Raw genomic sequence first — 25346 nt, 5'->3', positions numbered from 1 at the left:
AAACATACAGCACACATATTTAGGGCCCTCCTACTGTGTCTCCCCTTTCTCTGGGATAAACCACTGCAGTTCTTCCAATGCTTCCTCATAAAACCTCTAACTCTCTATCCCAAGCAGAATACAATACCCTGACTGAAGGTTTTCTAGCCTCAAGCATGACAGTAGAATGGCTTCATTTGCCTGGCAAACAATACTCCTTTTTATGTAGCTCCCAGTGCTATTTGCCCTTTTTTTGGTGGCATGGCTGATTCCTGTTGGGTTTGTGATCCATGCTAATCACTACAACACTTTATACGGTGATGCTATCAGACCAGTAAGTCCACAACCTGCATTTGTGATGTTGGCAGTTCTGCAGAGAGTGAAAGAACATCCTTTGAATTATTTCATTTCCCCCTACTGTAATTTGCCAAGTGTGCTAAGATCCTAGCCCTGTCCTCTAACTCTTCCTGCCCCTCCCAGCCAGTGGGGCTGGCAAGAAAGTTGTCTGCTCTGCCATCTAAATTATTTAATGGAAATACAAGATTTGTGGTACTCCTGCAGAATTCTGCTTGCTGTGTCCAGACAAGTTAACAACATGCTCATGTTAAATATTTCAGTCCAGTTTACAGCCAGTTCTGTAGTCATCCATTTATGTTTTTCTGGACTTGATTGTGAGATGGATGGCCATGTGAGACAGTGTTAGAAGCCCTTCTAAAACCAAGAGCTGGAAATGAGCCTGCTTGACATAATTCATTCTAGGCAAAGTAAACCTAGAAATTTCTTTTCTTGGTACTTAAATGTGTCAGTGGAGCAGAGGTTTAACTCCAGCACCCCATTGTTTAATGACTCAGCAGGTCACAAAATAGGTACAGCTTCTTAACACAGGAATTCAAGCAAGAAAGAACTTGAATTCCTCTGTATGTGATCAAAAATTGTTTTAATCTAAAATATATGCATTTCAAATCCAGAACAGTCACAAAATATCACTTTGACATTGCTGTGCACTGGGGAGAGAAATAAACTGTCAAGAAACAAACTTCCCTAGGCATTAAAATTGATTTCAAGTAACTGTCTTGGGTTCTTTTAGGACAATTTTCAGCTTCATGCTTTAAACAAAGGCAGTGAAACTTTTTAGTCTAGGGATAAGTGTGAACAAACAGGTTGCACCCCACCAAGCAGCGTATCACACTGTGACTGCCTGTGAGCACTCAGCATACCCTAAGGATAAACTGTATTATGACAGTGAAGAAATAGGCCCTGTGGACTACCCATCAAATCAGGACTCCACTGATGAAAATACTGACTTCATCATGAAAAAATTCCCAAATGAACAAAAAAAAAATAGATCTGGCAAAAAGTGAGGATAATGATACTAAATAATATCAGCAGTTGAAATAGCTGTATTTGCAAAGTATTCTCCCAATCAGAGAAGAAAGAAGATTAAAAATGGAAAAAAATTACAAAAACAAACAAACAAACAAAACCCCAAAAACCCCACAAACAAAACAAAACAAACAACAACAAAAAAGCCAAAACCCCAAAACAATTAGTTGCTTAGCTTATTCAATATTTAAGTAAACAAAAGTATCTTTAAAATGCCTTTTGTCAAAAATCCCAAAATATAAGTGTATGGGAAATAGACAAAAATAACCCCTCTGTAATGTATTCATATTGTTTTATGAGAATTAACTCCTTTCCAAAGATGCTAAAAAGAAGGCAATAAAAAATAAAAAAACACCATTGCAGAAAATGTGGAAAGCACAGTATTTAAACATTGAACAGCAGGCACGTGGCCAGATATTACAGAGTTAATAAGAAAGCAAACAACACGTGTAAGAGACTGCAGAGCAGTAAGGGCTTTCCTCTGTGACAGGATTAGGCTGATTTTAGATTACTGGAGAAACATGAGACATCGGGAAGAGCATCCCCGATGAACAAGCAGGGGCTGAGCGGCAGCGGCCTCAGCTCCGAAGCCGTTTCCAGCAGGTCCATCCTTCAGCGCGGGCAAGCGCTCTGCCCGGGAAACTACACTGAACCCATCCCCCGGCTGCACTTCATCCGAGCGCCCAGCTCAGGGACCAGCTGGAATGCCATCTCCGAGAAATGGGTATCGCAGGAGCACGGAAAGCCACGGTCAGCGCTGCTGAGCAGCTGAGTGCCCCATTTCCAGACACAGATATGCGTATAGGCTGGCTGTGCAGCTGCTTCGGCAGGGTGTCCCCCTCCGTCCCCATCTCACATGGCAGCCAGCAGTGCCATAAGGACGCCGTGCAGTGTCACTGCCGGCTGCTCAGCCACACGCCAGCTCATAGAACCGCTGAAGGAATAAGTCAGAGATAAGAACTGAAAACAAGGCTGGAAGTGACGCGGTTGCAGCGGGGAAACGAAGGCTCCGTCCCGCGGGAGCCGCTGCTGCAGGGGCGGGTCGGCTCCTGCCCCGCCCTGGCGCTCCCTGGCTGGGCTGGCGACAGCAGGTGGCGGTCGCGCCCTTGGCACGGCGGCAGCTGGAGCCCACGCCGCGGCACAAAGGCGTGCTCAGAGCAGCATCTGTGACCCTCTGCTGGTGCCAGCCGTGGCTGTTCGCGTTGGCTGCTTCTCAGCCGCTTCCGAACGGCGCTGAAAGGCTCCGCAGAGCCCTCCCCCGCAGCCTTCCAGGAGGAGAGCTTCCCACAGAACGCTGCTGAGAGAGAAGTCAACAACAAAAAGAGCATCTCAAAGGTTTATCTATTTTATTTGAAGCTCTTCATAATCATACATGCCAGCAAAGCTGAGAAATGTGTGTTTGCCACATGCAGTTGCAGATGGTTGTGGCATCTGAAGCAGATCAAATGGATGGTACATTTTCTTATATTGCTCAGAAGCCAAAATATCTTCTTTTCAAATGCAGAGAGAATTACTTGGATTTATTTCCCAACGGAGAGCCTGATTTAAGGATCTACTTCATTTCTGGGAAGGGCTATGTCATTTCTGAAAGTTAGGCTCCTACGTATTTTTACAGATCTCTACTATATTACACGTGTAAATAAAAACATGTAAATATTACACGTGTATATTATACAAAGCTGCCAAATGAAAGCAACCTAAAATGAGCTGTTTCTTGAAATTGTGTTCCACTATTTATTGTACCTCTTCATCTCATCCTCTCCCTGCCTTGAAGAAACTCATGCCCTCAGCACCAAATACCCCCACCCTCCAAGACTGACAAATCCAATCTCCTTTGCATATTATAAGGGAATGAGCTCCAGAATCAAGGGCATAAAAACTCCTGCACCTCCCTTGGAAATCAGTGTTATCCCGAGTGTTCTCTTTGCTCATGTTTGGAAAAATCAGATAGAAGGGGAAGTTTATTTTATCTTAATCTGATTTCACACCAAACTTTCTCTCACAGACTATTTTCACTCCTTCTTTCATGTGTATGAGGCTGGAGATGGTTGTGGCCATGCAGCCTCTGTGTTGCGAGTCAAGAGTCAAGGGAGGCCCAGCACAGGCAGTGCCTTCAGTGACTGTGTCCAGCTCCTGAACATGGCACACAGACATGGATCCTGATAACAGGGTCCATCAACTGTCCCAAACCAGGAAAAGTCAATGAATCAGGGCCAGGGGGCGTCCAGGAGTAGGAGGAAAACAAGGGCACCAGTGACAAGACTTGACGCGAAGCTCCATGGTCCACTCAGGACATGGGGCTGAGGGCAAACCTGCGGCTCAAGTCAGGGGCTCGCCCCGGAGCCATGGCTAGACATGGGCTAGCTCCAGTATGGATACAGGAGTCAAGACTGGGGAAAAACTGCCTCCAGCATAGGTCTACAATCCACCCAGGAGGCAGTTCTTGGTTTTTCACCCCCTGGTGCCTTCAGAAGCTCCACATGCCCTTCCTTTGCCCCTTCATGGCATTTCCTGACGATTTCACACTTTTACACCGCCATTCACACCCCATTCATATTGAGTGTAATGTTTGCATGTCCAATCCCCATGGCTCTAGTGCCGCCAGAGGAGGACTCTTGACCTGGCCAGGTTGTAAACAATTCAGTGCAGACTGCTTCAGTCATCAGGAAGGTCACCAAAAGCTGGTGCAGACTGAAAGCAGCAGTGTAAGATGCTACCTGTGGGAAGCAGATTTTAGCAAATAGGCTGCTGCCTCCTACATGAACTCTGTGTTTTGAGCGTAGCCCCCATACCGAGCACTTCACAGCAGCGTAATCTCACACACAATTTTCTCAGCAAGGTTCTCTGCAGGCCTGAGCTGTATTTACCATGCAGTTAGCATAGTCAAACATTGAGAGCGTTATATTTGAACCAATAAAATAGATTCCTGATTATCATCTCCTGGAATGTCTGGCTTTGTGCAGTGTGCTGACTCTCAGTGCAGGGATTGTGAACTTGGAAATAAAGAACATAAGGTCATTTGGAACAAAATAGGTTCAGTTAAGCAAATACAAGGGTATTTTCATTTCCAATACATTATCATCAAATAATTTGGTTTCATATATTTAAGCTTTTATGTATTTTCTTGTTAGCTAAACTTATTTAAGCTCTATTCTACAGATATATCTCACATTTCCTAGAATGAGCTTGTAATTTGTGGAGCATATTGTACTAATTTGGTATAACTTTGAGAGATAAAAACATGTGGCATTGTAATGAATGGTATCATAATTCCTGATTTTCCTTCAAAAAACCTATCTTATTAACAGTGCTACATTGAAATAGACCACCAATTTATCCCTGGCACAAAAATATAAGGGAAAAGCAATCCATTTTGTCAGAGCATACCTTGGTAAATCTAATTCCATTCCACTAAATGAACAGTGCAAAGAGGATTGGAACTTACCAGGAAGCGCTGAAAGAAAGGTCAGATTTGTAGCAAGCATAAATCAACATTCTTGCATGGCTTAAGTGGATTTGTGCCCATATATACTAGTCAAGAATCTGGCTCATTAACGACTGGATGAATTACAAATAGAGCATCAAGCAGGAGCTTGAGTTTTAACACCTATTTCCTTGACTTGTTAGCTTAAATCAGATTCTAAATACTCTGAAGGCTTTTTGTTCACTGTAGCTGAGGAGCAAGCTAGTGTGGAATTTGGTTAAATTCCCTCTCTTGAAAGCCATCTTTTCAAACAAGGTTTGTGCAGTGCTTCTAAACAGCTTGAGCATAATGAAGTATTGTGAAGTATTGTCAGTTTTTCCAATCCATACATTTCAGATTTTGAAATGTAGCCTTTAGGAAAACTTAAATAACACAAAACCTGTTGATTGATTGCCCAAGGTTGTGATGATTTGGTGATGCTCAGCAGATGATTTGGTGTTACAGACTCACTCCCATTTGAAGCACTCTACTCCAGGTAGTGCTCTGTGAATGTTTAAAGAGCAGCAGCACACAGGAATTGAGCAGAGGAGGAGTACAGGGAGGAGCAAGCCCATGCCAGGATTTGTGCAGAATTGCAGGAGACTGAAAAATCATCTCAGAGGGTTTTACATTCGACATGGCTGTGCCAAGCTTTCCTTGGAGCAGGCATCCCACAAGCATTTCTGGATGGCCTAAGCCAACACAGCTGCTGGGAGAAGAAAGCTCTGCTCAGCCTGTATCTCTGACTTATTTTTGCTGGCACCAGGGTTTGTAGAATTGCACAATAAAGCTGACCGGGAACCATCCAGCTGGAAGCAAAGCTAACAACAAGTTCATTCCCCCGAGGCCACGGCTTTCAGCAGTGCAGCCAGACTTGTTCATTGAACTCTGCTCTCCCAGCGGGCTGCAGAAGGAGGTTAAGGTCACTGCTTTGCAGAAGGACACCTAGCTGCCATTTTCACTGTCAGACAGGCCCAAGTGTAGCTGGGACAATGTATTCCAGGCCTGGCAGACTTCCTTGGCCAGCAGTAGGGTGGGAGGGAGGAGGGAGAGGGACACGCAGGAGAGAAACCTGGACCATAGGGAATGCCTCTGCTGATCAAAGATAGAGGAGATCGTTGAGCACTTCACCTTTGGGATCTTTGCCAGGCCCTGGCAAAGTCAGACTTGGTTTGTGAAACCCAAAAACTGCTCACAGAATTTTTTTTCCCCGGGGTATCAACTGATGAATAATGAATGCTTTTTTTCTGTGCCATTCTCTCAATTACTATTGTTGTTACTAAAGTTGTCTGACCTAGACAGGTTTTGTTCAGTCACCTTGGTGTCTGTAGCCAGATCCTCTTGGAAAGTCAAACTCCTAGATATCATTCACTGCCACAGGGAGTGAAAAATCACAGTGTTTACTGCATATTGCTAAAAGTGAAGAAAACCTCCAAAAAGAAACACTATAATTGACCAAAAAGGTAATTTTTAACTCAGAAAAGTGCTTCGAAAGTGCATTTGAAAGAACATGCCTATTTAGGAGCAGACTAGCCTAGTTGCAAGATTGTGCTATTTTATCTCAAATACTTCAAGGCAGGTCTGTGGCTTGAAGGGAAACTGTGTGGAGAAGCAGCAGCCACTGTAACCAGCTGTGTTGATAAGCAAGTAGGAGCTTCCTCATGGCATTCCTTGCCCACCTGATCTTTTAGATGAATCAAAGAGCAGAGGCCACTTCCACTTCCAGATGTAAAATCTCTCTTTCCCACAACCACAGGAGTTTTAGTCTTCACATGTGTCTTAGCTAAATGCTCTTACTAATTCTGTTCCACTCATATAAATTCCCTGGCAGTTTTCAGTTCTGTTAGTTAAATAAACCATAATTTCCTGCCTGAAATGTCAACTATTGTGGCCCAGGGTTCCTTAAGGGTCTTGCTGCCTTTAGATCAGCTGCTTCGCAATCTGAGCACATTCACCTCTTTCTTTACAGCATTTTCTCTGCTTGCTTTTAACATGAGGACTTCCCCCACACGGGAAATCCAAGTTTTGAAAGTAAAGATAATAGAGAAGTCGTTCTCTTCAGCATCAAAGGGATTACAGGAAGCAGTGTAACTATGGCGCTGAATTGTAGATCCAGCAAGATCCAGTTCATGTCACTCAAAGGAGACATCCTTTGGGATGAAGGGGGCATTTCAAATGGCTGAGAGACATTGCAAAGTTATGAGTCAAGATTTGTCCTCCCTCTTGGAAGTTGGAAGCCTCCACCATATTACATCGTCTATTTTGGCCTGTATTCTCAGGCTGCCTCCCTATATGGGTTTCTGGCTGTCTGCTTTTTGGTAAACAACCCCAAAACCTTCTGAAGATCTTTGGACTTTCCTCTACAGGTGGGGAGGTCAGGGCTCCCTTATCAGGCAAACTGCTGACCCAACAACAAGGTGCAAAGAGCTGTGGATTTTGAAGCTGCAGTTACAATTTTAACTTTTTCCTGAGAGTTAGCATGCTAAAGGTGGGGATGCATACCCTCCTTCCTGGTAAGGAACAGGCAAGGTAACTGTCTGTCCTATTCATTGCAAATATTACTCAGCACTCAAATAAATAAATGCAGCTTTCTACCAAAGTGCTCCTGAAGCTGCTGAGCAGTGGGGCAAAGGAACTGATACATTTTGGGTCGGGTGCTAGAGAAACGCAGTGTCCGACATGGACTTTTCACTCTCAAAGCAGCTCCCAATGTGGTTGTTCAGTAGCTTAGAGCTCAGCCAGGCTGCAGGTGCCCTCTCTCCCCTCCTCTGTTTGGATCCACACAACCTGAGCCTGGGAGCAAAAGCCACGGAGCTGCTGGCATGTTTTGAAATATGATACAGGCAGCAGCAGTAATCCAAACACTGGTGGCGGCTCTTACGTAATGCAATAGTAACACTGCACGCCAGAAGCAACAAGATCTCCTTCTTACCCAGGAGAATGAGTGACTCTTGGACGGTTTTCCAAATGCTCATATACATGAAGATGCCAGGCAATGGCTGTCCTAAGGAGGGGCCTGCAAAGTGCTTGGGGCCCTGGCTACAAAGCTGGGCAGCTCCCCATCCACCTGTGTGGTAGGAAGGTCTCAGTCTCAGAGAAGTCACCAGGCCTGGGTGTTGCCAGAATGGCCCCTGCTTGCTCCTCACCCCCAGGTCCTTTCTTGAATGGGTTCACAACATGTTCAGAATTAAAGGTCATATCCCAAGCTCTTTAGTGAGGCAAAGCTCCTGGCCAGGTGTGTGTTTCACAACCTAGACCACACTGGGTAACCAGTTTGTAGTGAGAAACCTCCCCAATTTCTGCAGAGTTACCTGAACAATACCTGACTGAAATCCTGTCAGGTGCACAAAGATGACCTTCCTGATGCCTGCTCAGTATAAAATATACAAAGTTTTCTCAAAGCCCACACAAAAGAGCAAGCCACTGGATCTTCTAATTTATGCATTTTGAATCTAAACCAGTGAGAAGCTCCTGATGTGCAGAGCAGAAGATCCTCACAGGGCTGGGGAGCTCTCTGGGCCTGGCCATGCCTTGTCCTGCACTGCTCAGGGGAAGGGAACTGTTGTTCTTTCTTGGCCGGTTTCTAGAAGAATTCAGTTTTCTCTACCTCACCCTAGTTGTCCATAATTTTATGTCATTTCCTGGCAGTTGTGAGCTACTGTGATATTAAAGAAAACATATTCCAGTAACAGCATCAACTTTCTTTCCAAGCTTGAGTGTTAAAGAAGGTTTCCTGATTCTTGAATCTTCTATGTCAAAAAAACCCCACCAAAATCCACTTAGAAGCTTTATCACTTTTGCTTGTAGAGAAAAAGATTTGAGGTCTTACACTGCTGTATAAATGAGCATTATAGAATAAAAACTTGGTACTAGTTCTACTGGCATTGAAATTCAAGTCTGTATCCTGTGGGAGACATGGCTTGAGAAGTACCTGCAAATACTTAGGGAAAATATTTATTTTTATTTTGGGAAATTTTATCACCTCGCTTTGTGACAGAGAAATTTGTTTCTAGAACTAAAACTGTGGTATGGACTTGCTATTGTCATCTCTTCTCATGTGATGTCTTGAGAGGCTGATCTGGAACAGAGACTAGACAGAGCTAAATGGACAAAATAGGTATTTATTGAAAGGCCTTAAAAGGATACACCTTGGGCAACACAAGAGTCTGGCCAGGGCTATGCCCAGGTTGAATCCAAGATGGATCCTGGTCATGAGTTTTTACACTCTTATAAGTTTTGGTTCACCTACATATGGGGTTCAATTGTCCAATTACAGCTCCAGGTTATGAAGTCTCACCCCCCTGGCTTGCCCCCTTCTTTTCACCATAGTTTGTGCTTTTTGGGTAATGGTTGTCCTTGATTCTCTAGGTGGGAAGGGATTGTTTTGTTTAACTACCCCGTGAAAAGAACTTACTAACATCTAATATGAAAGTTTCAGAGTAACATACCAGGCAGCAGAGAATCTGAAAAATATAAAAGCTAAAACCCAAGGCATCACATTCATCTTTTTACCTGAAGTTTGGGAAAGAAAATCACTTAAATTCAGCTGGGCTATGTTCAAGCATTTGTTGAAAATGCCTGGGGAAAATTCACAACTCTGACATTTAATGAGCACAGCCGATGGCTCTAAGAAGTTTGACTGGCTGCCAAATTGATATGTCTGTGTATCCCAATAGTGGCTGTTATATCTCATTTGGCTTTGTTTTTTTTTTTTTTTTTTCCCTCTGATCTCTGTTAATTGATTTTTAGCCAGTTTGTTTGGCAATCGTGCTGAAGCACTGCAAAGTGGACACAAGATAGGAACAACGCTAAGCAACCAGATGTAAAAAGACTGGAGCAACAAGAAAGCATATTTGTTTTTCACTGTTTAAACAAGATTTACCAGCTGGGAAGCTGTCTTGCAGGATATACTGCAGTTCCATTAAACTAATTCAGAGCACAAACACATCGCCCAATGTGGTCTTGCAAACACACCTCCTGCAAATATGCCTGCATGCAGGAAGTGATACAGCAGGAATGGATTAGGTGGCAGTCACTGGAGACACAGATGGGAATGAAGGACTCTCTAGGAGGACTGGGACATTATGGGACATAGATCAATTCTAGGTAGAGCTACAGTTCCCCACGTGCAAGGGATCTGTATCCACCTGTCAGCAGCTGCTCTGAGATCCTGTGGTATCACTGGAGCACTGTCAGATCCAGGTCAGAGCTGCATGAAGAGCGAGAAGGGAGAAGTGCCAGAAAAGAGGTGCTGAAGTCAGGACTTGTGGCTGATCACCTGGAGTATTGCATAAATGCCAAATTTGTCCCATAAGCACAAAATTGGAAGCCCTAAATACAAAATTAAGTACAGGCAGCTAAAAAACCTAAAGTCCTGATGTGGTGGATCCTGACAGATACTGCAGTATTCACAATGGAGTGGCAGAGCCTGGCTCTTCTCTGCCTTACTGTCAGGCTGTCAGAGGGCATTGCCCAGTTGGCCTCCCTTACAGTAGCCAAAAAATTTCTGCCTCCCCCCAGTGATGAGAAAGATGGGGGCTGTCAGAGAGCAAGGAAACACAGGCTACCCTCTGCACTGCTGTTGGTTTTACTGATGAAGCTACTTGGACAAGTAGCTTCATCCCCTTCCTACTGCATGGCATCCTTCCAGCCTGTAAATGTTGCCTTTCCTTGGCAAATCCAAACCCTTTATGCTTTTTATATGAAACCTTCTCCTTTTCCTCGTCTGAGAAAAAGAATGTGCCAAGCAGAACAGTATAAATTGCGTCACTACATGGGATAATGTCCCCCAGACCTGCCAGTCAGGAAACTGCTCCTAGTTACAGTATTAGAAAGCAACTCCTGAAGCAGCAGCTCATTAACTGACCTTGCTTTGGCCTCTCCTGCGTGTACTTTGACACATGTCCAAGATTAAACACCTCCACTGCCACTATGTTAGCCCTTCCCATACTTCTTCAGCCTTATCCCCACCTCCTGAAGCTGTGCTGTCCCTCTTGGCCCAACATCCTTGCTCAGTGCCTGCTCTCCTGCCTCTTCCAGGCCTCCTCCTCAGCTCAGAGGAATGAAGGAGGGAATCGGGATAACATTGTCCCTGCCCCTGCCAGCCCAACTGGAAAGGTCCCTGGCTGCTCACTGAGCTGCTCCCAGTGCCCTCTGCTGAGGGTGCCCATTGCAGACCCCACCTGGAGCTCCCCTGACCCAGCAAGGTGGGACAAACCGTGCGCAACAGAGCCCTGGGTTCAAGGGCTTAGGTGAGGTTACTTCCACCATCACTGAGTTAATAAATTTTCTCCAGTGCTGTTTTATACTTGATCATCTGAAAATTTTAGGGATAAAAATGGCTATTTCCCCACTCTTGGAAAGGAGAGAATCTTTATTTTGCTTTGCAGGATTTCTTTCTAGGCTTGTGACTTTGCAAGAAAAAAAAACGTTCTGATTCCCGTCACATCCTTTTTGTTCCTTTCCCTCTTGACTTTCCAGGCTGCTATTTTAATAACTGTTTGCAGTTGAAGTCAATGCCATGCCACTCTGAAAAGGCTGAAATCCTAGCTTTCCTGAGGGAAAATATTTCCCCACACATCCCTATGAGAGAGATCAGAGTTCACCCATGTGTCCAGCAGCTCAGGACAATTCTTGGAGATGAGTCATCTTGTCTCCTTCCCCATGTTGCTCTGGACATGGTAATTCACAACCACAGCAAGCTTCCATGCCTCCAAATACAGGAATGTGATGAAGTACAGGGGCTTCAAAGAGCTGAGGTACAGGAAAATGTGGTGGTTAAAGGCTGCTCTGTGTTTTACATTTCTGTGGTCTATTTTTAGCAGCTGTGGTTGCTGTGTATCACAACCCTAAGTCACCTCTGAACTTAGAGTCACAAATACAAAACTGAAAAACAAATTAATTGGATCCACAGACTGGCCAGAAAGGAATCATCTCTCAATATTTATGGACCAAATAAACATAAACAACTGTAAAAATGTAATTTTGTTCTCTGTGGCTAAACACAGGCCTCCTCTGCTGCTGATCTTTTGGCTGTACAGTAAAACGTGCCAGCATCTGTGCTGTGAGTAGTTGTTGCTGGGACTCTCAGGTTTTTTAGGTCAGCCCCACAAAAATGTTATAGCTGTTACAAAGTGCTAGGGCTGACTGCCAGGCTTTGCACCTCTTCTTTTATGCTTGAACCCTTTTTTCACTTAAATCATTGTTATGTCAGTGTACCTGTTCTGAAATTAGTTGTTTGAGCATAGTTGCTCCTGATTTGCATCAGTGGAAGTCAGAAGAGCATCAGTCCACTCATGCTCTGTTTTCTTGGCCAGTTTGAAAGAGAGTCAACCCAAACCAACACACTTCTCTAGCTGGTGAAGCAATTCACTATCTCATTGTATCTGTTCCTTTTCTTTGCTGTCTGTGCATGCAGAGAGGCTTTTTCCCACGTTTGCTATTTGATTCTGTGTTTTTTTGTGCCCCATCCTGTCTGACAGCCTTTACTTTTTAGTTACTCTTTTTAAAAATGCCTCCAACCCCTCTCTTTTGCCATCTCAGAGAAAAGGCACAACTGCATTATTGTAGTGAGTGAATGCATTTTCTCATAAATGTAGCTGAATGGGAGATTATTTAAATATCTTAACTACTCTCTTAATTGGAATAATGATGTGCTAGGAAAGGGAGTGAGAGGAGGATTTATATTCAGGCTCCTGAATTTTAGTGAATGAGTAATCAACACTTCATTACTTCCTACAAGGTTAAACATTTTTTTTAAAGCAAATGGTTACTCTAAAACACCCTTTGACTGCACTAAAACAAACAAATGGAAACCCAAACGTGGGCATTCCTGGTGAACTTTAGATCATATAAGAGCTTTGTGGATCCCTTGGCAAAGGAGAAACAGACTTGAAATGCTCTTGGCTGATGCCTCAGGGCTGCCCACCAGCCTCTGCTCCGTGCTTGCCCCATTGATCCTGTCACTCCTCACCTTGTGTGCTATCCTGGTGCTGGTGTCAACACCTGCGCGCCAAAGCCAATGCTCTGAGCCAGATCTGGGGGCAATTTGGGTTAAAAAGTAACCCAGCAAAGTATGTTTGTTTGCTTGTCTGTGTGTGTGTGTGACTGTTTGAAAGGCTCCATTCCCCCATGTGATTCATGGAAAGGCTGTACCAAGGTCTGTGCTGGCAGGAGGGCAGGCAAGGGGAAAACGGAACAAGCCCAGGAGCTGGGGAGGAAAATATCTCTGGCTGGTATTGCTGCCAAATGTTGTATCTTCTGGAGTCACTGCCTTAGACCAGTGCAGTTGCATTGGTGCCTGTAGCATGTACCTTAGCAAGGCTGGCCTGTCTTTACAGCTTCACTTATTCTAATCAACAGGTTGGTCATTTTCTTGGTTAGTTTATTGCTGTAAAGTCAATTATATGCAGTTACTCAGAAGTCAGTGTGTAGTGGTCCAATGTAATCTATTTTATATACGAAATCTAATTTTCCTGTCATCCTGCATATTCACAATAATTGCAAAACACTCATAATCATTTACCTAGAAGAGCCTTGAAGCAGTTCTAAGTGATTAAGCATTGTTGTCACTACACTCTTTTGCATCCTCCAGTACTACGCTTTTCTTTTCATTGTTTCTTTCCTGCCAATTTTTTCTGTAGTTAATTTTATTTGGCTTGATCTGAAGCCCACTGAGGTGAATGCACATTCTATCATTAACTTGAACAGGCTGCTGATCAGACCTGCAGCAAATGCTTTAATAGGCACAGGTCAAGGACTTGAAATGCAGAACACCTGTTTTACTCTGTGTTCCTATTGCTACTTCAGCTTGCTCCATCAGGTATTTATGCAGAAATGCAAACTCTCCTAGGCACAACACTGGGAAGTAGAGGTCTACACTACATTTATTACAGCAGTTCTTAGAAAGGCCAACCACAGCACAGGTTGCCCAGTGCCTCACTCAAGCACCCTGCAAGAGACAGACGGAGAGAGGCAAACGGGCAGAATTGAGGTTTAGAACCAGGTAACATTAACTGCAAGTTGAGTGTCAGTTCTCCCTGCTCCCAGTTATGCCTCTTGTTTTGCTGAGGCACAATAGCACATGTACCTGTGCAATATTCTCTAATCCTGTCTGCCTGATAAAGACACAGGAGGCAGAATATTAATCTAAAAGGAAGGGCTGACTCTGGGGTGTTTCTATCAACCCTGTGCTGTTTGCTTGCACAGCAGTAATTATGGACTCTGCCACAGACAGCATGAATGAGTCTTTCCAGTGTCTCCCTGATAAGAAATCATGTGCACATGTCTCACAGAGCTCAAAGTTTCCTAATGCTTTTGCCATTCCACTTTTCAGCATCATCAGGTGCACTGCAATACCCAGCCTTGGAGGAGAGGCTTGAGCTGAAGGGATGTTTGCTGCCCAGTTTACCCAATCCTGCTTGAAAGCAGCCATCCGTGACGAAGGGAGTAAAAACATGAAAATTCCAGCTCAACTGGAAGCTAATTCTTGTTCCCACTAATTAATCAAAACAAAGCAGGAGCGTTGGTGCACTGTCTGCTGGAACATATACCATGCTCTCATTTTATGGGAGTCAACTACAAAGTTAGCTTAACTGCTAAAAGAGTTGTATTTTTTTCATGGCAGCATCATGAACACACAGGAGTTATCATGAAGTGAAAAACAGACACTCAGCAGCAGACCCTGAAGTCAGCAGTTCTGGACAGACATCTGAGCTGATCTCAGCAAAACCACATTGTCATCTTCTGACTGTTTCCACCTCCTGAAAACAAATGAAAGTTAACCCTCCAGAAGCTTTAAAAACTAAAAGCCTTTTTAAAAAAATGAAACCCTATTTTTAGAAATTAAGATGTCTTAAATCTCTTCTTTAAGTTTCTCAAACATTTGTAATTCCCCCATTGATATAAATGTAGATTCAATTATTTATGCTGGGTTTATTACCACGCATATTACCATGCATACCAATTATGGTCTGGCCACTTGCTGACTCTCTCTCAGAGGCTGCATAAACTCTGGGGACAGAGAGAGCTTCCTCTGTGCCAAACAGGAAAAATTAAAAACTGTTTATCTGATATGACAATATTGATAATAGTGCAGAGAAGCACTTTGGACTTCTCCTAGAGGGTAGGATGATCTTCATTATCTTCTGTTTGCATTTGGTTTTGCTCCATGGAAGAGAGATTAGGAGACAGCCAGCTCAGCTCTGTGTTTAGCAAGAATATAGGAAATGATAACTGCAAGGACACATTATTTACTTGATCAATAAGAGTGACTTTGGAATGCAGTGTAACTTGCTTTCTGAGTAATTGTATTAGACTTCAGTTCCCAAATGCTGCCTAACTTTCAACTGCCAAAATAGAGATGTTAAATTACTTGCCTCCTACAGCTGGTTAGCAATTGGGACAGAAATTTGTAGGCACCATCCAGATTTTCCTTTGTAAAATGATTTTCCTTCTTTCACTAAAAATCTTCAATAGTCTAAATAAAAATCCCAGTGTAACCACCTCTGTCTTGCAGAAGGTGAGGCACAGGAGGAGCAGAAGGATGAAGAAGATCACACAGATTGTGCAAGGTACAACTGTTGTATATTTTCCCAAAATGAAAAGTGCTTGCTAAAAAGCAATCCTCTAGTAAGGCAGTCAGTCACCCCAAGAAGGGAGCCACCAGGAACCAGATTTTTATATTGCTCAGAGCCTCAAATTGTTTTCCAAAGACATCAGGTAATGTCAGCTTTGCCCACTTCTTATCTTGTTTCGAATGTTCCTCTGTATTTCGCCCACAGACAAATGTTTGAAGCTTGGACATTTTTAAGGGATAGCTCTACTGGAGCTAGAAAAAATCCCAAATGACTTTAAAATATTTCCATACTTGAAAGAGCAAAAAATAATAATTGAATTACCTCACATCCCCAGGTTCCTAGAACAGAGTTTTTATGGGACAAACGTGAGCTTGCTGTCCTTCCTCTGCCTGCTGCTGTGGGAGTGTGAGGTGGGTTGGGATGCAGCCCAACAGCCTGGTGCCAGCCTGGTACTACCACACTGCTGCTCAGCCTAAAACCTCTTCTTGCCTTCTCTCTCTGCTCTTGGCACCTGTGCTAAAGCCCTGGTGCAGGTGGAAAGGACAGGTGCCAGAACCAGCATCTCCCCTTCCCATCAGGGCACTCATGCCCTCTATCTGCAGCACTATTTCCTTCCTGTGCAGATGTGGGAGCCACAAACTAGAAAGTGCTTTGAAGTCTAATGGTTTGGTAGCACAATGAAATGTTAAAAAGAGCACTAAGTCCCTCAGGGGGAAGTCCTTCTCTTTGAGGCTGCTATCACAGGTATTTATGGTAAAGAAATGCTGGCCCGAATTCAAGGCTATGCCTTCCAGATTGGCAGCTTAAAACAGATAAAGCACAGGGGCAGTGTGGCTGACCAAGGAGCTCCTCCCAAGCTTATCTACTGCAGCACCCAGGACATTCACAGACAGAAAAAAATGCTGTTCCAGGTAAGGGGGAAATGCTAATAAATATCCTAAGCAGCTCTCCCGTCTCTCCTTTCCTGGTGTGTTGGCATACTGGTAGTGTCTGAAAGGACTCAAACAGGGATCCTGCCTCACTTCTCTTTTCTGAACGTCCTTCTGTTCAGAATGAGCAAAGAGTATCAGCCCAGGTGGCTGGATGGGTGCATGTCTGTCTGCACTCACCTGCTGAGAACTGCCACCATGCAGGTTTGGCTGGGTGAGATGGAAGTCACCATGCTGGGAGCAGGAATTGCCAGGCTGGGGCATGACATGACCAGCAGTACTGAACTGCACTGTTGGCAAAGTGCACAGGGCCTGACAGCCCAGGAGAGGAAAAACCCCCAGGGGAAAGAAAGCAAACCAGACCAAAAATAACTGCAAGTGGAAGGGGCGTGCAAAGGCTCCCTTACATGGTCTGGTAACTGCTGGCTCATGCCTTCATCCAAGGGCACCTGGGGCTCACCAAGTCCTTTCCACCACTGATTTTGTCTTCTCCTGGCTCCTGCCTGCCATGGAGACAGTGTGTTGGTCTTGGACAAGGGATAGCCTCTGAGGTTTGGGTTGGGGGTTGTCCCTGTGCTCCAGAGCAGGGTCTGCACCATAATTCTGCACATGAGCAGGCACCTCCTCATTGCAATGGCACCTTCCCATGTGGACTCACTCATGGTTCTCCCTGGGCTACTTGTAAGGCTCCTAGCAGAGCTGTGAGATCCATAACAAGATGCTGACACAGGAAGTGGGAAGGGATGGTGGAAAGGCTTGAGAGGTCCAAGGAACCCAGCATGACCACATGATAACAGACTAGCAGTAAATTTGTTGGAAAAATTAAAGTCCAGTTGCTTGCTTCTACTGGTTTTATAGGGTCAGATCTGGATGAGGTTGTAACATTCTGCTCCTCCATTTCCTTGTCTTAAACATGAATATTTTGTTTCAGGACATGAAAAGGGAATGGAGTTTGGGTGCTGAAATTTCAGAAAGAAGGAAACACTGTGCCTTGTCTTTCCAGTTCTTTGGAATTACCTGGCTTTCTGGATCTTCCCTGGGGGACTCTTCACTTCCTTCTGCCAATTGTATACAGAAATTATTTACTCTGATTCATATCCTGGACCCTGGCACCTGCTAATTAGGTGTCCATAAGGGCTGCAAGTGGGTATGTCCTATGTAGGGCTGCCAGGACTTATCCCAGGAACGTAGTTAAGTGAGGATTTCCTTTAGTGCCAAAGTTCACTCAAAACCCTCCCTCCTTCATTTCTCTACCTCAGGCTACTCATTGCCCTGCTCTTGGACTTCTCCATCCCCCAGGTTTTTCTTTTTAGTACAGCAGAGCTCCATAGAGACTTAGACAGCCACAATCATGAAATCAAGGGAAAAAGCAGGAACAGCAAGGAGAGGAGTGTCTGTCCTCACTGACTCTCTGCAAAGGACTTTCAGGTTCCAGTGATGTCTCCTGGGCTCCTGTACCTAAGCTTTGGCAAGACTGTAGAGAACAAAGTGATTTAGAGAATGTTTCTTACATGTTTAATGTTCTCAGAAGAACCTGTCTGAGCCATACACAATTTTATTGCGCACCCTGTGGCTGTCCCCAGTGGGCCATGTAGTGCAGGGGGGAGTCAGACCACTCTGTGTTACTTTGACATTGGTTTTTGTTCCTCTCAAGTTATTTCCTGCTGACTTAACAGCTCTTGTGATTCCTGCCTGTATCTGTGGAAAAACCAGCTGCTGATTCAGCTGTGGCTCTCTCAGGAAGGGGAACCTGAGTTTGGGTTTTGAGGAGGCGGGCCAGCATCCAGGAGCCTTCGCCTGTTCCCAGGGGAACCCCAGAGCCAGGAATGAAGATGAAGCACAAGTTTTGGTTACAATTCACTTTTTAAAACTAGTGCCTTTTCAAAAACCAGTTTCCATAGTGACAGGGAACTGTAGCGCCATTGTGAAGGTCCAAAAAGCCCTGGCTGAGTATTAGCCAGAAATTCAGCAGTGTGACCAGCTCCTGAGCAGCCTTCCCCAGCCCCTGCTGTGCTCACAGCAGGGCTCTGCTTCAAACACCCTCCTGCCCACCAGCCACACTTTTAGCTACCTGTGGGCTGCGCTACTCCTGAGCACTAGGGCTTAATCACAGATAAAATGATGTTTGTCCAAAAAAGGAATATACTTTGGCTGCATTTAGCCCTTTCATATAAATAGAAAAGCTAGATTTGAAGACAGCTTTCACCCATTGTTTCCTTTTGCAGAATGGTGCAGAAGCCATGAAATGTGCTCACGATCATCCATTGAGTCAGCAGAGGAGCCCAGCTGGAAGCCCAGGTGCTATTTAATTCTTATTTATTAGAACATCCTGCCTCTCACCTTCCCTTTTGCTATTTGCTTGTGGGGGTACTTCTATCCATGCTATAATCCAGACCTCCCAAAAGGACCTGGGAACTCTCACACAATCACATTGTTGTCCTGGTCCCCACCACAACACACAAGAAGCGTGCCAGAGAGAACATCCTCCCTGCTGGGCTCAGTGCCAGGTGGTGGAGGTGACAGACACCACCGCTTCCTCACGGAGCTCCTTTGCCCTCATCCTTTGCTATCTGCTGGATTATGTTGCAGTCTGTAGTATGCAAAGAAACACAACCACAGCACTCTTACAAGTGAAGTCTCAGGTAAAGTTACAGGCACCTGTCCAGTGGTTGTGTTACCTGTGGCTTTTGGGTGATGTGCGTTATGCGCATGTAGGAGGCAGAGAAAAGTGTGGTGGTGCTATTTGTACCAACCTCAGGAAACCTTTCAGTAGGTCTGGACTTAACACCTTTCCTCAGGACTGTGGGGGACTGTGGGCTTCAGTGAGGGTGTCGGTGGCCTGTGTGCCACCCAGAGTGCAGAGCCAGCCATCAGGGCAGGGTGAAGATGCCTGCCCAAGGGACACAGGGATGTAACAGCCCCAGCAGGAACCACTGTGCATGTGGCAATTCCAAAACAGAACCCAGGCACTGAAGGCAGGGCACCAGCTTGACTCAAAGCATGCACCAGACACCTCCTCCCTTTATCCCATATTATCCCCTATTATCCCTTTCAGTTTTATGATAAACTGCAATTCTTCTCAAACATTTAACAATCACTATTCCCTTCCTACTCCTCCTATTTTTGCCTGTGTATCCATGCGACACTTTTGGAGCTGAGATCACATGCAGGAAAACAGAGTGAAAATGGCAACTATCGTAGCTTTTGTGAGAGAAGAATGTTTTGCATGTTGCTTGCTGTTGAACCATTGGAAATTACATACCAAACAAGAAATTGTCCTTCTGGTGCAAGACCTTAACTCAAATGAAAAAGGCCAAGTTCTGCAGGAAAGAAAAATAAAGAGAGGCATATTTGGACCAGTTTTTATGCCAGTATTTTCAATGTGAGGGTAGATGGACCAAGCTAAGGGTTCGTCTATGCTAAGGCTGCCAGTGGAGCCCCAGAAGAGGCCAAGAGGCCAGACATATTTGCTTTGTATTTCCCAGCTTCCAGCAGCTCAGGGAATTCATCAGACAGGGGTAAAACCATGTCTATGTTGCCAGGACGAGCTGAATAAAGTAAGAACTATGTATGTTTTGAAAATTGATCATCAGGATTCACCAAAACTTGAGAAGTGCACCGCTCTGCCTGTCTTGTGATTGCAAGTGAAGGCACTGTTTTAGAGAGGTACTTCCTGCAAGATACAAATTTTTCCCTTGCTTCCTCAAGACCTTCAAGTGACCCCACAAAATTGTTAAAATTCCATTAGAAAGTGGCTGCTGGGAACATGTGCAATAAATAGCTGCTAAGATCAATGGCAGTCTTACTGATTTAAAATCAATGTATTGCTTGCTGACAGTGCTGGCAGTGTTTTCCTCTGGGAAATGTAACAGTGGTTGGCTCTAAACAAACACAGTGGTAAAAAACTTTATCTGAACTAATTAGTGACTCAGACTCATTTAAGAGTAACCCAGAAAATGCCTGTTGCCCACAGACAAAACTTGGAAGTGATCAGTGACTTTGGATACTGCCATTTACAGTGGGACACTGGAAAGCATCCTGGAACAGAGCAGAACAACTGAAAATGCCCTCTGAAAATTAGATGCTTAGGGTACCTAGACAATGGTCTGAAAGCCACCAGTCACTTCTGAAAACATGACATGAACAGCATTAGGTTACTATGGCGCTAATGACCACCACCCACCCATTCCAGACCAATTCCTTGTTCCCCTCCCAGCTTCTGGCTGGCCTTCATCCCATGTGACACCATGCATTCATGACAGAAATAAGCCCATCAAAACCTAAAATGCCACCACAAGCTGGTCTCATCCACCAGCAAGCAGCTTTGGGCTGAGTTGGGATCCTCTCTGTCTTTTTCTTTAAAGCCTCTCTCCTGCCATGAGTAGTTTTTTCTCAGAGGCTCAGCCAGATTGCTTTGATGAAAATAGACATGAAAGCATTTGCCCTACCTACATTATGTTTTGTAACCTAACCATTTAATTGCATCATGTTTTTTCCAACAAATCATCTGATGATGAGTCCCAGGACAAGCCTTTACCTCTTTACTTCAGCTATTACCACATCCTGCTTGTAGATATCACTAAATCACGAGGGGATTGGTTACTGGATAAATCAGAGCTCTTTTTGATGGGTTTCTAACTTGGGAAATAAGACACCTGAGTGAGAAACAGAAGCTGTAACCACATCAGAACTCTGCAGTCCATGCCTACAGGCTGTCCAGAAGGAACAGGCAAGGACAGAGGGCAGGGCGTTTGCCCTACATGTGAAGAAACAGATTGAGTGCACAGAACTGTCTTTGAAAACCAGTGATCAAGAGGTTGAGGGCTTATAAGTGAAATCTAGGAGCAAGCCAACAAAGGGAAACTCATGTTTGGTCTTCCTGCAGAGCACCAGAGCAAGGGAAGCTGTTGATGAAGTTTTCTTAATTTGACTACAGGAAACACTGTGCTTCCGTGCTCTGATGCTGCTGGGGCACTCCTTAATATCTCTTGGAAAAGCAGCACAGTAAGCTGTAAGCAATCCAGGAGACTCTTGGAGGGTGTTGAGGATGATTTCTTAATCCAGGTGACAAACAGCATGACCAGAGGAGAAGCATTACCAGTCCTGTTGCTTATCAATAGGGATGAACTATTAGAGATGACAAAACTGGTGATAACTCAGACTGCAGCCATCCTGCCCTGGTGGAATTCAGTCTTGAACACCTCTCCTGTGAAGCAAGGCTGAGACAGTTGGGGTTCTTCAGCCTGGAGAAGAGAAGGCTTCAGGGAGACCTTATTGCTGTCCTTTAGTTTATAAGAAATATGGAGAAAGACTTTTTACTGAGGCCTATAGTGATAAGAGAAAGGGCAGTGGTTTTAAACCAAAAGAGGGTGGACTTAAACTGAATACACAGAGGATTTTTTAAATTATTATTATTAGAATGGTTACGAGAAGTTGTGGATGCCCCACGATGGAAGTGTTTGAAGTCAGGAAAGATGGGGCTTTGAGCAACCTCATGTAGTGGAAAGTTCCCTGCCCATGGCAGGGGCTTTGACTGGATGATCTTTAAAGGTCCCTCCCAACCCAAGTAATTCTATGGTTCTATGATAAACATTTTAGATTTTGTGATTTACTTCCATGATGAATGGATTTTTTTTTAATGGGCACTATTTTTCCTTCCTTATTAATGTTTTTTATAAGATTATAATGTTTGATTATAAGATCATATTAGTTTTGATGGTGATTAGCTATAAAAAAGGAAAATCCCATAATCGACCTGCACTGTGAGTCCTCCTTAGCTATACACATGCTAAGAAATACACATGCCCAGAAATACTAACTTTTCATAAACATGGACACACACACACACACAGAGAATTTATTAAGCCCAAACAGAAAAGTAGTTTTATGCCTGAGAAGAAAACTTTCAAATACTTAGCCTATAAATAGATTATATGCTGCCTTTCTGGTTCAATAAATAGCCTGAAAAAGTGCTCTCAGAAGACATGAATTTGCAGTGTCCCCCCCTTTATTTCACTGAGAGGTTAATTCTGTTCTCTAAATGTAATACTTTATTGTCAGTATGGAAATTGCCATCACAAGGGAAGCAACTGCACTTTCTGCATTTCTTTAGGGATCGGGAAATAAATCTGTACAGAAAGAAAACAGCCCCATTTCTCCTCATGTGCAGAAGGAAGCACCAGGTTACTTGACATGAAAAACATTGGGAACTTGTGCAATGGCCAGTACACAAACCACCAACAAGCCTAGACAAGTTGGATATGACAAAATAGAAAGCCTCACTGGATGTATCCTGCAGACACTGCTGCCCCTGGAACTGGGACACTGTGCTTGGAGCAGCCAGCAAGAAAATGGCTCAGGAGTATCTCACAGAGATGAATTCAAATAAAACTTTTCCAGCCCTCAATGGTACACTTGTTTCTGGTTCTTGAGTAGTTTAATTCCCAGTCACTTTTGTGTTAATAGTAAATCTGAAAGTGCAAAACAAAGCATGTGGCTCCATGACCCACTGGCAGAGCCCATTCCATCAGACCCCTCATTCCAGAGGCACCTCCATGTGAGAAACATTTTGCAGCTTTTCCAGCCATTGCTGGAGGTAAGACAACCTCCTCCCTGTGTAATAAACAGATTTCTCTTGCTGTTTTTCCCCCACCCTGCACACCACAAACAGAAGTATGGCCCAGCAGAAGTATTTTCAAGCACAAACATGCACAGAAGGACTTAATGCTTTGTGTTGCTATACCCAACCCCCATAAATTTATGCTCATGTAATTACTGCTGTCTGTTTACCTACTGATAGTGAGTTAAAAATAACACACACCCCAAATTAGAACTGGTTTCTATTTTTTGTTAAATTCCTGCAGTTGATATAGAAGAAAATGTTGTGATGAGCCACATGAGATCCCTCTTGCCTCCACTAGTCAGGACAGGAGACTGCAACACTACCAACAGAAAAACCCCACCAAAAGCATGGCATGCACAGACCAGGACAAATTTGACTGTGTTATGATGGCATCAGTCCTGTATCCCATGTCCTTTCTTCATCTGATGCTTGGTGTTTCTACAGTGGGAATGGATTTGAGCCGGGATCTTTTCTATCAGAGCCCGCATTTAAATGGAGTGTAAAATCTTTCTGCAATATCCAGATTCCTAGTTTATATTCCAAGGTACTCCTAACTTAGACAAAACATAAAATATTTCTGTTATTTAGAAAAAATGTAAAATGATATGCAAGCCATTTCTGTTCTATCCAAATTCCTACTTTATACTCTGAGGTGTCTCTCGCTTACATAGAACTACTTATAATTGATGAAATTCTTATTTTTGAAGCCTTTGAAAGAACATAAAATTAATCTAATATTAAATAAACAACAAATTTCCAACTTATATTCAGTTTGTAAAATCTTTGTCATATTTATCTTTATTACATACAAGTACCATATTTGCCATTTAAGCTTCTGGGTCTCTATTTCTAAAAGCTTTGTGGAAGGAACTGTCTGGAAATCCCATAAGGTCAACCCCTTCTCAAGCAAAACGAATGAGACTGAGTTTCCCAGTGCCTGTTTGAGGTGGGGAAGTCAGGACATGCACACAGTTTCCCTGTCACTTTTGACAGGCCTCTCTAAGAAAATAACATTGCACAAAACCCACCCTGAGCTGTTAATGTATTTTGAATTTTGCATCAATAACACAGAGAAATAGCTTATATATGAGACTAGGCAAAGCTTCAGCTGGCAGCCACTGGAGACAGAAACTGCACTAAAAAAAAAGAGAACTAATCTAAAGCTGCATTCTTGTCAATATCCTCTTGCACTTTGCAGCAGCAGAGACAATACCAAATGCAAACATGCCCCTGCCCACTGCACAGGCCTGCATCATCACAGAAAGGCTGGGATAAGCAGATGAAGATTTGGCTACAGACCTCAAGGAGCAGATTTTTCTTTTTGTTTTAGATATTGAAAAGCCAAGACACAATCAAGGTCCCAGAAGGATTTCCAAAAGCGATTAGAAGCCCAAGTTCTCTGAGTCCATTGGTCCTTCTGAAAATCCTGTATAGTAGCAAATGAACTGCATCACTGAACATCAAAATACCTCTGTGCTCGTGCTGCTTCTGCTAGGGACCTTGATTTCAGAGGGCAAAGTCATGATCCTGAAAAGGTTAGAAATTTCTTCCCCTTCTTTAGTTCACCTACCTTCCCCCCAAATGGGAAAGCTTTTCCTCTTTTTGCTTAATAAAGTTGTTATTGCCCTATGAACTATTTTAACTGAAATTGTAATATCAGCACTCAATCCCCTGGCTGTGGCTACCCAGATCTTTGCTTTACAGTGAACAATTTGCTTTCATTTGACTGAGGTTTGCCTAGCACAGATTGCATTGCTATGCCTCTGATAGTGCAGAGTTGCAGGGTCGTTTTTTGGGGCAGAAAACCCTCTTGGATTGGGATGTGATGCAAAGGTTGCAGTGTCCATCCTGGTGCCATCAGATGGTGGTGGGCCAAACACTGCCCTCTCTATTTACACGTCTCTACTGACAGGAATTGTGCTGCCCATGTGGGAACTTGGGACTGCTGTTCATACACATTTTGTCCTCAGAAATGTGATACTAATCTATTGCACAAAGACTGCAAAAGAACTGTAATGATTTTTTTTTTTTTTGCTTTATAGAAGAAAGTGTTCCCTCAATGTGACAGATACTGAACATGACTTTTGCTCAGACTGCAAATAGCAAATTACTTAATCATCAACTATTTAAGTACCTGTTTGTTTTGTCATGAAGTGAAACTTGCGAGCAAGATCCTATTACACGTGAAGTGGCTTCTTGCATCCTTAAATATTAATCCTCAAGTAAAAACAAATTAAAGATACTCTCAGGGTCACTTTAGTAAGTCTGAGCTGATGCATCCCACTCTCCCGTATCCCACATTAAATGTTCTTTGCCTTGTCTTTGTGCCAACACCAACATTTTTGCAGCCCCTGAATGGCCTTGGCAGAAGGTTAGGGATGGGGATGGGGATG

The 25346-nt window shown here is 43.8% G+C and overlaps 1 long non-coding RNA gene across 1 annotated transcript in view; it reads right to left on the bottom strand.

Annotated features, from left to right (window-relative positions):
* Window positions 1-2437: 2437 nt before the first annotated feature.
* Window positions 2438-25346, bottom strand: part of LOC137476034 (uncharacterized) — a 33507-nt gene continuing 10598 nt past the window's right edge. The window contains exon 5 of the long non-coding RNA XR_011000205.1: window positions 2438-2659. This is a non-coding gene — a long non-coding RNA (uncharacterized lncRNA). The remainder of the gene's footprint in view (window positions 2660-25346) is intronic.

Source organism: Anomalospiza imberbis, chromosome 6 (assembly GCF_031753505.1).
Source record: "Anomalospiza imberbis isolate Cuckoo-Finch-1a 21T00152 chromosome 6, ASM3175350v1, whole genome shotgun sequence".
In the NCBI taxonomy this organism is placed as follows: Eukaryota; Metazoa; Chordata; class Aves; order Passeriformes; family Viduidae; genus Anomalospiza; species Anomalospiza imberbis.
Note: the sequence above shows the minus strand (reverse complement) of the source record. Positions and strands in the feature narration are given on the sequence as shown.